The sequence below is a fragment of the Podarcis pityusensis genome (genome assembly GCF_964106645.2).
Source record: "Podarcis pityusensis genome assembly, chromosome: 9".
Lineage (NCBI taxonomy): Eukaryota > Metazoa > Chordata > Lepidosauria > Squamata > Lacertidae > Podarcis > Podarcis pityusensis.
Genome location: NC_138034.1, coordinates 71,346,149 through 71,363,941, shown reverse-complemented (window position 1 = coordinate 71,363,941; position 17,793 = coordinate 71,346,149). Strand labels below are relative to the sequence as shown.

The 17,793-nt window shown below is 45.0% G+C and overlaps 1 long non-coding RNA gene across 1 annotated transcript in view; it reads left to right on the top strand.

Annotated features, from left to right (window-relative positions):
* The window catches only part of LOC308485467, a 175,300-nt gene that overhangs the window by 137,943 nt on the left and 19,564 nt on the right, over positions 1-17,793 (top strand). The window lies entirely within an intron of this gene.

The following is a 17,793-nucleotide window of genomic DNA, read 5'->3' as shown; positions in this document are numbered from 1 at the left end:
AAGCGAGATGAGCGCCTCAACCCCAGAGTTGGCCACAAGTGGACCTAATAGTCAGGGGTCCCTTTACCTTTAAGGAAAAGTGGGACATTCTGGGATCAAATCACAAACTGGGACTGCTTTTGTAAATCTGGGACTGTCCCTGGAGAATAAGGACACTTGGAGGGTCTGTACGTGGTCTGCCCCGCACCGGACCCCTCCCTCCATAGCAGTAAGATTCATCAGTCAATTGGACTGGCTGCTGTGCATGGGATCTTGGGAGACACTATCTTGGCCTTTGCCCCATGCAGCAAAATGTCTTGAACCAACCCAGACGTGTGCACCTCCTAGTTGATCAAGACTGTTGTGTTTCAATGGGAGTATGCTGAGTTTGTTGTAGGAGATGATGATGGGGATGCTGGTGGGGTTGCATACTTGCAAAGCATCCCTGAAGCCGGCAGAAACCGCTTTGTGTCAACAAAGAAACCTGCAAGAACAATCCATTCACAGGCAGCAAAAAGGGACAGGAAGTTCCTTTGGCATTAAGCTCCCAATGAATAATTTAGCCTATTGCAGTGAGAACCGAGGGGTTGCTTGACCTCCTGTATTCAGAGGAGACCTATGAAGATAATAATAGCTCCAGAAGACAAAACAGAAGGAGAAAAACTGATGGAGCTGTGGCCTAATGAAAACAAGGGTGGGTGGGAAGACTGTGGGAGGATGTGTTGACTGTATCTGTCATGAATGGCTGGCCGAATTCTCTAAATTCTCTGTTGCAGATTTTCCCTGGATGTGCAAATTTGCATGAAATATTCTCATTAAAAAATGAGCAGTTACCATCAACGATTCCTAAAGTGGCTGTTAACCACTGAGAGTATCTGACAGATGACTTGTAATGGCGTTCAGTAAAGTTCCTTATAATATTATTTGTTCAGTTAACCAGCTGGGAAGCATGTACTTGAAGAACCGGGGATGGCTGTGTGTGTGTGTGTGTGTGTGTGTGTGTGTGTGTGATGAATCGAAAGCTGAATTTTGTGGTTAGATGCTGACATTAAAATCCAAATGGAAAAATGTGAAAATTCTCTGTCTGTCTGTCTATCTGTCTCTCTGTCTATCATGTTTCACTTCTAGTATTAACAGTTTTGAAATATTAGATTTAAGGGTGCTGGTGAATTGTATTCCCATCTTTCCACAGAAAACACACTTAGCACAGCAGGGATACTCTTACTCCAACTGGGGTGGATGGGCACAGGAGCATAGGAAGCTGCCATACAGAGATCGACCAATGATCCATCCAAATTAGCGATGTCTACAATGACTGATAGCAGCTCCTCCAGGCAGGACCAGCCCACTTATGAGGTAGACTGAAGCAGCTGCCTCGGGTGGCCAAATCCTACGCTGCAGCACCCCTGTGGGTGCCCCTCCTGCCCATGGCACTGCGGCATGACCTGCGTAAGCAAGGCTTGGCAGTGGGGTGCTGGGGGTGGGGAGAAGTGGCATCTACCAATTTTGCCTCAGGTGGCAAAACAGAATGGGCTGCCCCTGCCTCCAGGGTTTCCAGTAGGGGATACTCCCAGCCCTACCTAGAAATGCCAGAGATAGAAACCAGGACATGCAGAGCAGTTGTTCTACCACTGAGCTTTGGACCACAGAGAACAGCCCTTGTGTGAGGGCAGCCTTGAATGACCAACCTTCCACAACATGGTGCCCACTGAAACTCTTTGGACTGCAATTCCCATTACCCTTGACCATTGGCCATGTTGACTGAGTCCTATAAAATCTGTAGGACATGGGATGGGGCAATATGGCCTACGCACTGAGTGATAGTGGCTCTCAAGGGTTTCATATAGGAACCCTTGATCACATCTACAGCCTGCACTGACTGTAACAATCATGGCTTCCTCTAAAGAATTATGGGAGCTGTAGTTTACCGAATGATGTTGTTGTTTAGTCGTTTAGTCGTGTCCGACTCTTCGTGACCCCCTGGACCAGAGCACGCCAGGCATTCCTGTCTTCCACTGCCTCCCGCAGTTAGGTCAAACTCATGCTGGTAGCTTTGAGAACACCGTCCAACCATCTCGTCCTCTTGTGTCCCCTTCTCCTTGTGCCCTCCATCTTTCCCAACATCAGGGTCTTTTCCAGGGAGTCTTCTCTTCTCATGTGGTGGACAAAGTCTTGGAGCCTCAGCTTCACGATCTGTCCTTCCAGTGAGCACTCAGGGCTGATTTCCTTAAGAATGAATCGGTCTGTGACCCGCCTGTGCACAGATGCGGCACTGCGGGTTGTGAACTCTGCAGGTTGCGAACATGCCTCCTGCACGGATCACGTTCGCAACCCAAGCATCCACCTTAAAAAAACTACAGCTCCCAGATTTCTTTTGGGAAACCCACGTCTTTTAAATTTGAATTTGACCTTTCTCAGATTTACCTCGAGATGCTGGGGACGGGACCTGTGACCTTTGTAGGCAAAGAGACGCTCTACCACAGAGCTATGGTTCTTCCAATGGGGCCTCTGATCATGGCTCCAGGTATTTTGATGGAGCTGCACTTATGAGGGAGAATTTCCGAAGAAATGCTGGTCGGTGTTTTTATGAAACTCTGTAAGTTTTCCCCCCTTCCTGGTGGCTTTTAACAAATGAAAAAATTCACGATATTAGGCATTTCATTTTTTATTCTATTTTATTGCTGCATTTTATTGGCTATAACGGTGTTATTGCAGTTTTCTTCTTTGGTTGTGAACCACTTTCAGGGGTTGCGTGCATGTGCTTTTAAAGAAAATGGGATAAAAACGGTTTTGCACAAATAAATTGACCAATGAGGCTATTATAGCCAGAAGCAATTTATGCGGAAAGTGTGACCGTGGATGGAACAGGGTAGCTGCTTACTCATTGCCAAAATAGAGGGCAAAAGAGGATACATAGATTTGCACTTGTTCTTTTGTTTGTGAAGACCCAAACTGAGAAACAATGGCTTTGATTTAAACAGAAATACAATGCATCTCACCCTGGTAGGGAAGACTGTGAGCAGAGGACTCTTATGCCTGCTCAGTCTGCTGCCCAGGTTCTCAGTGATGATGGACAACTTCAGTGGCAGGTCCTGAGCACAGTTATACTCTCACCACTTGTGATTCACAGTGACTGGCATTCAAAGGCACAGTGACTCCAATAATAATAATAATAATAATAATAATAATAATAATAATATATTTATACCCAACCCATCGGCAGCTTCCAACAAAATATTAAAATACAGTAATGCATCAAACATTAAAAGCTTCCCTAAACAGCCTTCACATGTCTTCTAAAAGTCTGGTAGTTGTTGTTCTCTTTGACATCTGGTGGGAGGGCGTTACACAGGGCGGGTGCCACTACTGAGAAGGCCCTTTGCCTGGTTCCCTGTAATTTGGCTTCTCGCAGTGAGAGAACTGCCAAAAGGCCTAGGCGCTGGACCTCAGTGTCTGGGTAGAACGATGGGGGTAGAGACACTCCTTCCGATATACTGGACCGAGGCCGTTTAGGGCTTTAAAAGTCAGCACAACACTTTGAACTGTGCTTGGAAACGTACTGGGAGCCAATGAAGGTCTTTCAGGACTGGTGTTATGTGGTCTCAGCAGCTGCTCCCAGTCACCAGTCTAGCTGCCACATTCTGGATTAGTTGTAGTTTCCAGGTCACCTTCAAAGGTAGCCCCACATACAGCGCATTGTAGTAGTCCAAGCGGGAGATAACCAGAGCATGCACCACTCTGGCGAGGCCGTCCGTGGGCAGGTAGGGTCTCAGCCTTCACTGGTTCTGATTTGAAAGAGAGGTAGAGCTGGGTATCATCCACATATTCATGGACACCCAGCCCAAACCTCCTGATGATCTCTCCCAGCAGCTGCATGTAGATGTTGCAAAGCATGGGGGAGAGGACAGAACCCAGCTGTGTCACAAGTCACCAACTAGCCATAACGTGTAGCAAGGTGGGATTTGAACCAGAGTCTCCTCCCCAGCCCTAATGTGATGACACCACACAGCAAGGGTGAGCAAATCTCAACCTGCTCCCACTCCCACTCCATTTTTGTTTTCATTTAAAAAGGAGGGAGGTGAGCTTGCCCTGTGTTTTTATCCTGAACCCCACCCAATTCAGGTGGCACTTTCAATATTTCCAAAATTTGGCCCAGCCATAGAAGTAACAGAAGTAACAGAGTGACTGCGCAGTTCTGTTTTCTAACAGCCAAGACGGCCCATAAAATCCTGGATGAATTTAGCAGGACCTCTTGTTGTGCTCCATGCATCAGGTCTCTCAAGTCTCCCAGTCCAACTTCCTTCTATTGCACTCCAAATCCTCGTGGCAAAGCCAAGTCAGCAAATGTTTTTGCCTTGGAAAAGTATGTCCGTTTATCGGGGTGAGGAGGGATGGGGTATGCGGCTTTGTCAACAGCCCAGCTGCTGCTGCCGCCTCTCTCTTTGCAATGGCTTCCTTGGTGACTTCCAGCTGTCTCAAGGAAATTCCTTGCACTCTCATATTCCCCTCGTATCCAGGCTGTCAAGGGGAGCCACTGGCTCGTTGAAAGCCGCACTCAGCTGCATGTTTTCAATCGTTTCCCCTAGTGTCTTCCCCTCTCTTTTCAACTCATCTCATGGAGTCCCAAGGGATATTTTGGCAAGGAAATAATCTGGCCAGTTTATCTGTTGTTGTTCCGATAGTGTGTGGGAACAGCTTACAAAGGACACCATTGCATTGTTTTCCCTTGGGAGTAAACAAAAGGAAATAAACAGAGGAGAGAGAATGAAATGTGTGTGTGTTTGTAACTTAATTTATATATCTTTCTCAAATAAATAAACATCTCTCATCACTGCACAATAAAGCTTGCATGGGGGCCATATTGGATCATTCCAATATGGATTTTCCCTTAAACTAAAACTGAGTAAACACCAGCAATTTAAAGTAGCACACTACTTTATTCCCCCTTAACAATCTCTCTCTCTCTCTCTCTCTCTCTCTCTCTCTCTCTCTCTCTCTCTCTCTCCACACACACACACTCATGCTTCCTTTTGTTGTCTTGCAGGATAGCTGTAGCACTTTGTATTTAAAGTCTACAAGGTTAGGATATCTTTTGCTTCTCTGGGGGCTCATTCACTTGCATTGCCGCTTTCCCAAACAAAACGTTCTCTTTACTGCTGAAACAGAGGAAACATCAGTTGGGTTTCCGTCGATTGATGTTCTCTCTGACTCAACTCTAAAGAGCAGGTTTTCCCAGGGAAAGCAGTGGGACAAACAGAAAACTGGGCCTAGAAAGTGTGGGACCAGTGGAAAACCACTTGGACTCATGATTTCTAGCCATGGGAGAAGCGGAAGTGTGGATGAGCCCTATATCTTACTATATCATAATATTGTAAGCCTTTCATCATGCTGCAGTTCATGTGGCTGCCAGTAGGTGAAGTGGTGGGGTGAACTGTGAAGGGAGGGTTTGGGAAAGCTGTGAGGGTGTAATCCAAGGTGTGTGCGAGGTGTAAAGGGCGAGGTTTGATCAAAAGTGAAGAGAAGAGGGGTTGGCCAGGTGAAATAAACAGCAGTAATACTACTCTACATTATAGCACTGTTGTGCAGGGATAGTGTATTAGGTCATATCCAGAGGGCCATTATATTACGAGGAGGTGGGATGATGCTCTGCAAATGTTGCCTATGGATGCCCTCAAAGATGCCCAGACACAAACCTGAGCCTACCACTTGCTGGTAGTAAGTCTATGGGTAGATTTGTAGAGCAGAGTTCTATAAGGGTTTGTCATAGCTTGCAACAAGAATCAGTGCTCATTATAGAAAAGCTACCTGACTGAAAGAGTGGGAGAAATGGGGTCATGTGCCTTTGGAGATACGGCCACATGGGTACCCATGTGAGTCACAAGACACTGACTCTCCTGCCCTGAGAACCACAGGTTTCTTGCAGCCATCAGATCCCTTTGTAGTCCACCGTTGACTTCTCCTCTGACCTTGCCAGACATAAACATAGACATGGGAAGGTGACCCTAAGCACATGTGATCAAGTGCCATCAGGCCTCTTAACTAGTATATAAAGCCCAAATGCATCAAGAACCAATGCAGACCTTGCTGTTGGCACCGATGCTGCAACTTATAGGAAGCCCTATGCATTGCTCAAGAAGGTAAAGAGATTGTCTGGTAGCAGATGGGGCCAGAAGATGTTGTCTGTTTCCTTCTGCTTTTTTCTCTTGTTTTCCTCATCCTGTAAATGAAACCTGTAGAAGAGCAACTTTGGTGGTCTTCATTACCCATCTGGAATGTGTGGCAGCGCAGGCTGTGTCACAGAATCATAGAGTTGTAGAGTTGGAAGAGACCCCAAAGGTCATCGAGTCCAACCCCCTGCCATGGAGGAATCTCAGCTAAATCATACATTACAGGTGGCCATCCAAGCTCTGCTTAAAAACCTCCAAGGAAGGAGAGTCCACAACCTCCCGAGGGAGACCGTTCCACTAGATGCTAACTACCGTATTTTTCTGTGTATAAGACACCCCCATGTATAAGACAACCCCTATTTTTTTTTAACCCAGAATTAAGAAATTAAGTTCCTTAGCTTTTTTGGGGGGGTGGGGGAGGTCACTTCCGCCAACCGCTCACCCGCCTGCCCGCCACTGCCGATTGCTTGCCACAACCACTGCCAATCGCACACCTTGCCGTAGCCGCCACCAACAGCCTCCCCGCCCACTTGCCACAGCCGCCAATCGCCTGCCTAATTGCCGCAGCCACAGCCAATCACCAGCAGGCCTTGCCGCAGCCACCAATCACCCGCCCAATCGCTGCTGCCAATCTCCTGCTTGCTGCTGCCATTAATTGCATGTCCCCCCCTCCGCATTCACTATCCATGTATAAGACAACACCCAATTTTTGCCTAGTTTTTTAAAGCAAAAAGCATCATCTTATACACGAAAAAATACGGTACATCTCCTATCTTCCCTGGCTGTTGGCTGTCTGACTGGGGCTGATGTCACCTTGGCTGCCTCTGTTGTAAGGATTATAACAAGATGACGGTTGAACACTGCAAGCTGCTGTCTGAATGCAAAATATTAATTATGATAAAGCTAGCACGCTGGCTTGTGCTCACAATACAACGAGGACTTCCAGGAGCGCATCTGATTAAACACAGAAACCACAGCACTTAACGGAATCAGTTTACTTTTTTTGAGAGAGAAAGAAATACAATCCATAGCTCCTGATAAGCAGGAAGAATACTCCCAGCGCCCTCCTCCCGAGTGATCCCAAATGAGGAAGCATCACACATAATAGAATTTAGCAATTTAACAAGCCACTGAAAGATGTTGGCAGATGTTCCATGGATGTTTGGCAAGCTGAATCAGCGGGGAAATAATAAAGCCATGATAATACAGTCCTTAGATTGACTCAGAACAATACAAGACACAAACCCATTTAATAGGGGGAAAAACACCTATTCCCTTCCTTTGCATAATTAATTGAGCTTCTGAGATGTCAGGTTTTTTTCTCTGCAAAGAACCTGAACTTTTTTTGGCAACTCTCAGAGTGGCAGGCGGGCGCTGTACAAAGAGAAAAGAGGCAAAGGATACATCGAAACATCTGTGGGGATGTGTGTCGTATCTGAAGAAGCCAGGAAACAGCTAAAATTAACCTGTTGAGGCTGGTCCTTTAGGAGAAATGGGGCATTGTTCTACCAAACTCAGTCTGCCCTCGGGCAGTTGCCACCTGCCTAGCTGTCTCCAAGTTTAAAAGACCAAGACCTGGTTGTGCTACCTCACTCCTGCATTTAAAGAGAGATATTGTGTGACGTCATGTGACGTGCAACGGGCCCCTTCAATGTTGGATGCAACTTGGAGCCTCTGCTTTGAGCCCCATGTTGGGGGAAAGATTCAATTCTGCGATTCAATTCTGCGATTCAGTTCTGTGATTCAGTTCTGTGATTCAAGCAGCACACTCCCAGCTTGTGATTCCCAGCCAACTGGTATCAATATACATATCAAGACTTTGAGATTAGACCACTGAAGAAGCCTGGAAAACTATCTTGGGAGTGTGCTACCTGCAAGCCCCAGTTAAAGGGCCCCATCGGGGCAAACAGCGGCCTTTTGATTACTTGGACTGCCAGGGCGAAACAGGTGCAATATGCCGGCACCCTGTCTATTAACATCTATCTACAATTCTACTAGCATCTCTCGGTATTGTAAATATCACTGAACTTACCTTTTGTTGGTATCTTCATGAACTTATCTAAAAGACTGAGTTAAGCATTTGAAAAATCTGTTGAAACCAGACATTATAAGTTCATTTTAGACTGGGTAGTTCTCAAGTCTTTGTGGCTTTGTTTAATGTTTTGTATTTTTCTCAGAAGCTTGATAAAGTATGTACAGTGGTACCTCGGGTTACATATGCTTCAGGTTACATACACTTCAGGTTACAGACTCCACTAACCCAGAAATAGTACCTCGGGTTAAGAACTTTGCTTCAGGATGAGAACAGAAATCGTGCAGCGGCGGCACAGCGGCAGCGGGAGGCCCCATTAGCTAAAGTGGTGCTTCAGGTTAAGAACAGTTTCAGGTTAAGAACAGACCTCCGGAACGAATTAAATACTTAACCCAAGGTACCACTGTATAATTATTGTTCTGTATATTAATCGCCAACGTGTTGCATGAGTTGCACTACAAGTGGTATTCAGAAGCATACTGCCCCCAGAGGCAGACCGCAAACTCCTCAGCTTCAATAAGATTCCCCCCACCCCACCCCGATGTTTTCTCCACCATGTTCCCTGCGAATGGAAATTCCACGAAGGGGTTACGCAGTTTGAGAAACTCTGGCTTGCAGCTTTTGACAAAGCTCTCCTCCAGCCCCAGACGTCTGGGAATGACAGAGAAACTTGTTGACTTAACAGGCTTTGGAAAGGAAAGCCAATGGTAAGGCATGTCTCAGAGAGAAAAAAACAGGGTAGAATGACACGAAAACATCCCTACCGCTAACCTAGGAACAAAAATAAGTCCATGCATCAACAGCTTTGTGGCAGACAACCGAAAGAAGGAGATGGGGTCAGGCAAAAGAGGTGTGGCCACTTCCAACAGATGCGCCAGCAAAGGATACCAGAATGATTAAATAATAATATTAGTATTTGTTCTTACAGACCTCAGAGCACAGTGACAGTGCTTTTGCCAGTGGCTTTTTTACTCGTATTTTTTGTGGTTTTATGATGATTTTTAAAAATTGTGTGCATTGTTGTTTTATGACTGTCGTCTCCCTGAGATTGTATGAGAGGAAGGGGGTGGGTACCTGCTTGGCATGCAGAAGGTTCCAAGTTCCATTCCCGGCATCTGCAGAGAACCCTGATGGAAATCCTAGAGAGCCTCTGCCAGTCAGTGCAGACAATATTGAGATAGATGGAACGATGGGCTGGCTCAGTAGAAGGCAGCTTCCTGTGTTCTGGACAGGAGAACCACACAGGTTAAATATATGCCCTTTTATAGTCTGGATATTGTGTGCTTCTGTTACTCAACAAAAGTGTTGTTCTGTGGGAAGAGCCCCAAGGAAATCTTGGAGAGCTGCTCCCAGTCAGAGCAGACCGTCCAAGTGTCCCTATTTTCCAGGCACAGTAGTGGATTTCCTGAAGCCATCCCAGTTTCTGATGTGATCCCAGAATGTCCTGCTTTTTCCTAGGACGTCTTTATTTTCATTGGAGAAATGTTGGAGGGTATGGTGTTGTTGTTGTTTAGTTGTTTAGTCGTGTCCGACTCTTTGTGACCCCCTGGACCAGAGCACGCCAGGCACTCCTGTCTTCCACTGCCTCCCGCAGTTTGGTCAAACTCATGCTGGTAGCTTCGAGAACACTGTCCCACCATCTCGTCCTCCGTCATCCCCTTCTCCTTGTGCCCTCCATCTTTCCCAACATCAGGGTCTTTTCCAGGGAGTCTTCTCTTCTCATGAGGTGGCCAAAGTATTGGATCCTCAGCTTCAGGATCTGTCCTTCCAGTGAGCACTCAGGGCTGATTTCCTTAAGAATGGATAGGTTTGATCTTCTTGCAGTCCATGGGACTCTCAAGAGTGTCCTCCAGCAATTCAAATAATTCAAAAGCATCAATTCTTCGGCGATCAGCCTTCTTTATGGTCCAGCTCTCAGTTCCATACATCACTACTGGGAGGGTATGGTAGGGTGTCCCTATTTGCATCAGAGAAATGTTGGAGGGTACGGAGTTACCCAATCCTGGGCGGGGTATTATTTTAATGCTCTTGAAGGTGTGGTGCCCATTGCCTAGCTGTTACGCTCCGGCGTGTCTCACATTGTATTATATCATTAGCGAATATGCAATTTCATTGTTGTTAGTGGAGACGAGAGCCTGCCAGTGGGCTGGAATTGGCAAGATCGAAATGTCAGATGAAACGTAAATAATGAATAAGCCCTCAAGAGCGAGTACGTTTCGATAGCGAACCACCAAGGTTGACAGACAAAGCTCTGTAGGCGGCAGCGTTTTCTCAGCAGATTCACTTCAGCTGCTTCTCCCCTGGAGGCCAAAAAGCTTCCAAGGCAGTCGTCAGCCCTGATGGATAGTATGCTGTAAGTCGTGTGCTTTCATATGTTGATGCAAGGCACTAGTCTCCATTTATCACCTGTTCCCTAATATAATCTAAGAGCAGACATTGTAAGTTGGGAAAGCCCATGCTTTTCACACAGAAGTTCTTCTTCCTTGGAGGCTTTTAAGGAGAGGTTGGGTGGCCATCTGTCATGAATGGTGTAGCTGAGATTCCTGCACTGAAGGGAGGTGGACCCTTGGAGTCCCAACTCTACAATTCTATGATTCTATGAAGGTCCCCAGGTCCCCCCACAGCATTTCCTGGTAGGGCCAGAAAAAGATTCCTGCCTGAAGCCACTGCTGGCAGACAGTACTGAACGAGTTACACACATGGCTTTGTCAGGAGTTCAGCCTACACTCAAGTAGGACTCTGGCAGAGACACATGCCGGACTGGCATGTTCCCTCCCTCCTGGTCGATCGTTTGGGAGCTTCATAAGCTTTCTTCAGCCTGAACATCACAGTGACCGATGCCAACCGACACCGGCACTCTTAGGGATCCGCAAAGTTTGCGCAACTTGCGTGACAGACCTCAGCAACTCAGCATTTTGGCTAATCTACTTTATTTACATATAAACACACACGGAGCACTGCAACATGGCTCCCTCTCTCTCTAGCATCAGACAGCAAAGAGAAAAAAGAACAAAGGGCAATAGTCCCACTTCACGGAACACAGTAACACAAACATCCTGTTTCCGTCACTTCCCACTCTGTGGAGTCAAAACATATACTGTCATGTGATAGACAAAAATCCCATGACTGCAATCATAGATCAGGAATTCTAACAGGCTTGACTCAGTATGAGGTGACTTCCTCTGTGACGCATCATTGCAGTCAAGGAGATTAAGCTCATATGTCTCATACACTGTTTCCCTGCGGCTACCAGAATCCATGTGTAGGATTTTTCCTTTCTCACTTGCACTATCTATAAGTTGCATCATCAGAGAGTTCGCAGGGCAGCTTGCAGCAAGACACAACATCTGCACAGGACCCATTTATATAAATGCTAATGTTCACAAACGCTCAAAGCACACAGCTGAAAGTCCACATGAGATCTGGGAAATGACTGTGCTTTTCTTTGGGGTGGGGCAATGCTTGTTGGAGGTTCCATGTATAGGCTCAAAGTATATGAAATATCAAGTAGGATAGATTAAGGATGGGGGAGAAATCCAATTCTGCTAGCATTTAAAGGCAAGCCTACCTAATCTGTACTTCTCAAAATATTACATGAACCGAAACACAGCCATCCTTCAACATTCACAGCTGTCTGAATTTTGCAACACAGTTCTCCAGCCGGGTAATGTGCAGGAAAATGCACATCCTCAGGCATAATTGTGCATAAAATGCATATTTTATTGAAAATAACATACAAAGTTGCATGGTGTTGGGGGAGGGGTAATTGTTTTGCTAGCATCTAGCAAAATTCTACTAGCATCTCTCAGTATTGTGAATATCACTGAACTTACCTTTTGTTGGTATCTTCATGAACTTATCTAAAAGATTGAGTTAAATATTTGAAAAATCTATTGAAACCAGTTACAGATAGGTAGCCGTGTTGGTCTGCCATAGTCAAAATAAAAAAATCCTTCCAGTAGCACCTATTGAAACCAGACATTATAAGTTCATTTTAGACTGGGTAGTTCGCAAGTCTTTGTGGCTTTGTTTAATGTTTTGTATTTTTCTCAGAAGGTTGATAAAGTATGTACAGTAGTACCTTGGGTTACAGACGCTTCAGGTTACATACACTTCAGGTTACAGACTCCGCTAACCCAGAAATAGTGCTTCAGGTTAAGAATTTTGCTTCAGGATGAGAACAGAAATCGTGTGGTGGCAGCGGGAGGCCCCATTGGCTAAAGTGGTGCTTCAGGTTAAGAACAGTTTCAGGTTAAGAACGGACCTCCAGAACAAATTAAGTACGTAACCCGAGGTACCACTGTATAAGAAAACAGTGCATATGAAAATGTGTACAGCAGCAGAAATTCACATGAAAATGCTGATGAATTTTCATGAGGACTGGGGCTAGCTCAAGACATTTTGCTGCCTGAGGCAAAGGACAAGATGGTGTCCTCCTCCAAGACCCATATAGAAGCCAGTTGGACTGGGAGTTGAATCTTACTCCAATACTGGTGAAAGGACAGCATCGTCTCTTGCACTTAAAAGCAGCAGGCCATCGTCAGAGGCACAATACACTAACAGCACTGGCTACCTTATGTACCTCAGTATCCACCGCCTGAGGCAGCTGCCTCATTTGGCCTCATTGTAGGGCTGACCCTGATGAGGACTTTTAAAAAACCCTCATTAACTGATACAGTAATGTGGAGAACCGAAGACTGAAAAAATGGTACTGGTGTGAAACAAGAAATGGCAGTTTTGCTCATCTCTAAAGATAGGCGCATTGATGGGCTGAGGGTTGTGATCTGACATTATTTCACCATGCTTAGGCTCCACACCATGAGTAGCCAACATGGTCCCTTCAGCATAATGTTGGATTCAAATCTTATCATCTCTTAACATTGGCCAGGCTGGCTGTGAATGATGGAAGTTGAACAGCATCTGGGGAGCAACAGGTTGGCTAGCCCTGCTCTACACATTAAGAGCCTCAACTAAACATGCCCTCAAAACTGGGAGCTTTATATATGGCAAAATCTTCAAAGCTGAAGAAATAAGATTTTGTATCTCTTGGGATGGGGAGCTGCAGTTTCTCGAATAGCTCCTTGACCCTTCCTTTGAGTTTCAGAAGCAGATTGTTTGAGTAAATGTCTAAGCCGTGCTGTAGCTGGGGGCTCCAAGCGTACTGCACGCTAAAAACATATTTTCAAATATACACATCCAAAGTGTGTGGGTATTTAAAAGCTATAAAGCTGACAAGAAGAAGACCTTGATGAGGTGATGAATCCCAACAGAAGGAAGGAGAGCTATGCAAAACAACTCCATGTTGCAAAAGAAGAAGCAGCTTTCTTTGCATGTTCCAGGCTTGTTGCAGAATTAAGATTTTCTTGGTTTCCGATTTAGATTCAAGTGCCTAACCTGATATGATACCGAAATGGCAGAACCCACCCATGAGAGAAAGGGATCAGCAGGCTGTGGGGAACTCTGAGGTTTGCAAGGGCACCAAAATATATTTTAGTGGGTGGAACTAAACAGGGACAACTGTCATCTTGCAGACTGTGGTGCAACACTGAGTAGGGCCTCGACCAAAGAGTACATGAAGGGCTTGTCCATATTACTGCTTATCTGAGAAAGCATGAGTCTGAACAGTATTTCACTTGACCTGAGCTTTCTAGGTTTGGGTCCTCATTGTTTCCCCCTTTTCTCACTCTTTTCCCAGGGAAAACCTGCTCTTTAGCTCTAAATTGGGGGAGGGAATCTGTGGGAAACTTGATTGCAGTTTGCTCTGATTGAGCACCAAAGAGCAGTTTTCCCCAGGGGTAAGCAGGGGGGCAATAGGAAGTGCAGACAAGCCTATATTGTAGACTGATCTACACATTAGACAGAGCAAGATGTCAGATGGACAGAAGATATTAGAATTCTGCATTGTACTACTGCAGTCTGCCACTGAAAAATTGCATCTTTGGATACCCCCCCAAAAAAAGAAGAAGCAGGGGTAGGGGGGAGGGGGGAAGAATCCCTGCATGTAGTAAATAAACACCCAAGTGTTTATTTATTTGGGCAATTCATGGACCACTTCATATTTCAAAGAAAATCTCTGCTTAGTTTACAACTTCCTAAAAATACCACAAAGCAAACAAAATGAAACAGGGAAAAAATCCATCTCTTAGAGCAGCCCAGATAACAGTTAGATCAGATATTCCCTTGTAAACATCAATAAAAACTGAAACAACCAATATATGGCGGTCAGAGTAACTACCAGCAAATCCAAAACTACAGCCAAGACAACCAGTCCCACGCACCAAAGGTGAAAGCATGCATTTATAGGTAGCAGCTGCTGCCTCCCTGACAAAAAGCCCCAGGGCTGAAATTGATGCAAACTGAGACATTCTCCATCCCTGGAGCTCCCTCCCTGCTCTCTCTAGGGAGCACCCAGAATCACCACACACATATTTCTCAAAAGTGCACAATCTGGTTCAGCATTCCCAACAAGCCAACAAGTGTCTCCAATTAACTCCTCCAGGTCTTGCCCACCCAGCAAGGCTGAGATCGAACACCTCCGCAAGCAAGTGGCGAGACTGAAAGAGAGAAATATCTGGAGGCAGGAAGAAATGGCAGACAAATAGGCTGAGCTGGCCCAGGTGAAATTATTCTCCCCCAGTTTCTCCCTCTGCCTTTGTCCTTATGTGCTAGATGCACAGAATGGGAGGGTGTTGTTGTTTTTTTTGTGTGTGTGTGCGTCTGTAACTTCAGGTACCATTGTACAACCGTTTTGGATTAAAACCATGTCAAACCCTGAAGTGTGTGTCCCTTTTTTTGGATTACAACCAATTTTTTTGGGAGACCCCATTAGCAAAAGCGCACCTTGGGTTACAACCTGTTTTGGTTTACAACTGGACCTCCGGAACGGATTATAGTTGTAAACCAAGTTATCACTGTATATAGAAATGAGCAAACCAGTGATATTTTAGGGAGCAGGCTAGCAGGCGGGGCCAATTACTTACATCATAGGAGCCTACACAACACAAAACAATGTTGCTGTATGTTGGCTTTATTTGTGTTTTATCTTATATTTTGGAAATGTACATCCAGGTTTTTTCCCCTTTAATTTTTTTTTGCAGCCCCCCAAGAGAGTGGGGCTCAAAGCTATAGCTTGTTCAGCTTATACGCAAATCCGGCACTGGGTGGGGAACATCTTCTGTTCGAGGGCCACATTCCACTCTGAACAACTTCTGAGGGCCGCTTGCAAGGCCGGAGTGAAAAGCAGGAAGACCAATGAATGCAAATTTCACCTTGGAACAGCTGGCTAGTTTCAGCTCACAATCACGCACATCTCTCTAGCCTGGGGAGCAGAGTTCTAGGACATAATGCAGCCACACAAAGGCAACTTAAGTGATTATCCCTATTGAAAGGATGAGCGCTGAGCAGGCTTTTCAAGCACCCGTCCGCTGCTGAGCCTTTCAATCTCCCATTTGGAAGTTGAAAGGATCACCGTGGAGTCGGCTTGGCAAGGTGCGGGGAAGCTTGGAAACCCACCCGTGCTTCAAAGGACGAGTGCAGGGATGCTACCGGAGTGCAGAAGGCTTCTCTCCTTCGCTCCCCACCTGCCACAGCTGCTACCTGGGCTGAGTAACAGGAAGAAGTCTACCTTTTGAAACACAGGCTTTCCTCTTTCCTTTGCTGCAGCAGCAGGAGGGGCAAAGGGGAGAAATAATTTATTGTGGTTGTGGGCTCTCCTTTGTGGGAGATTTTTAAGCAGGGGTTAGTTGGCCATCTGTCACTGATGCTTTAGTTGAGATTCCTGCGTTGCAGGGGGTTGGACTGGATGACCCCTAGGGGCCCTTCCATCTGTGCAGTTCTATGATTCTATTCCTGTTTGTCCTCCCTTGCTCCTGCAGCTACCACTGGTGCTGGGTTTCATTCATTTGTTCATTTTATTCGTTTGCTGCTTTCCCACCCAAAAATAAATAAAAAATGCTTAGGTAAGCCGCTTACAACAAAGAAACAGGGGTGCATTTCATTTTTTCATTTTTTTCCCCAATTGGCTTTACATAGTTTTATACAGTGCCAGATTGACGTATTAGCTAAACAAGCTATAGCTTAGGGCCCCACTCTCTTGGCCCCCCCCCAAAAAAATTAAAGTAAAAAACACACACCTGGATGTACATTTCCAAAATATAAGATAAAAAACAAATAAAATAACGCCTACTTACAGCAACAGTGTTTTGTGTTGTGTAGGCTCCTATTTGTAATGTGCAAATGGCCTTATGATATGATATGATACGATATCTTTATTGTCATTGTCCCATACAGAACAATGAAATTGAAAAATCTACATAAGACATTCAAAAACCCCTAAAAACTCTGAAAACCCATTTTTAAATACTATATACTCCTATAGAGACTCCTTATACTGCGTTTAAAACCAGAATTGCATTTGGGTAGATACCTACTAGTCCATAAATTACCATACAACATATATCCAAGTCAAAAAACAGTGACAATTTGTTGTTGACAAAGGACAGCTGGACATATAAAGGACCCCATTACCTTCAGTAGATTAGTAGATACTAGATTCAGTAGATTCAGTAGATTACCTCATCAAACCTAAATCCAGCACTGGTTTTATACATTTTAACCATTTCAAACATTAAAATAAAAGGTTCTTTCAAACCTTCGGACCTCCTTCCTTCCCTCCATGGGTTCCATATTTAAAATAAACTACCATATTCTGCATCTTTTACCATTATCCATCTGTTGTATATCCATATAGTAGTTACCATAGTTGATTCCACATTGCAAGTGTCATTACAACCCTGCCAATGATTTTAACTGTTTACAGTGGTCTTTTAAATAAATTAAGAATTTATTCCAGTCTTTTAAAAATACTTGATCTTCCTGGTTTCTGATCTTCCCCATCAAGTTCGCCATCTCTGCATACTCCATCAGTTTCGTCTGCCACTCTTCTCTTGTTGGTCCTTTGTTGTGGGGGAGGAAGGGAAAGGAGAATGTTAGCTCCTTTGAGACTCCTTAGGGTAGTGATAAAGTGGGATATCAAATCCAAACTACTCTTCTTCTTCTTCTTCCTACCTTCCATCTCTGGGCTAGGAGCGTTCTCACTGCCGTCGTTGCGTACATAAAAAATATTTTATCCTCTTTTGCACAGGGGTGCGTTTCAAACAAACACTACAAAAACAAATTCATAACAACATAGCAAAACCATAGCATAATAGCTAGTTCACGATAACGTAGCAAAACAATAACATAGGAACAATTTCAAAATAAAGTGACGAAACAAAAATGCAATAATCTACAACACACACACACATTTCAATACTAAAAATATAGCATGATTACTTAAACAGCATGCTGCATCCAATAGCAAAAATAACAAAGGGAGCTTTACAGTTTCACCTTCGTCTTAGAAACTCCCCTCCCTTGATATTGCTCACAGTCATTCTCTTGCAGCAGCTTCTTATAAGATCAGTGCACTTGGAGGGAGAAAGGAAGGGGTGGGGATGCTGACTTCTGCCCATTCCTCATGGGGAAATCTGGAGATCAAGCACTGATCACAGAGTCTAGAGCAGTGGTCCCCTAGATACCGTATTTTTCTGTATATAAGATGATTTGTTTTCCTTA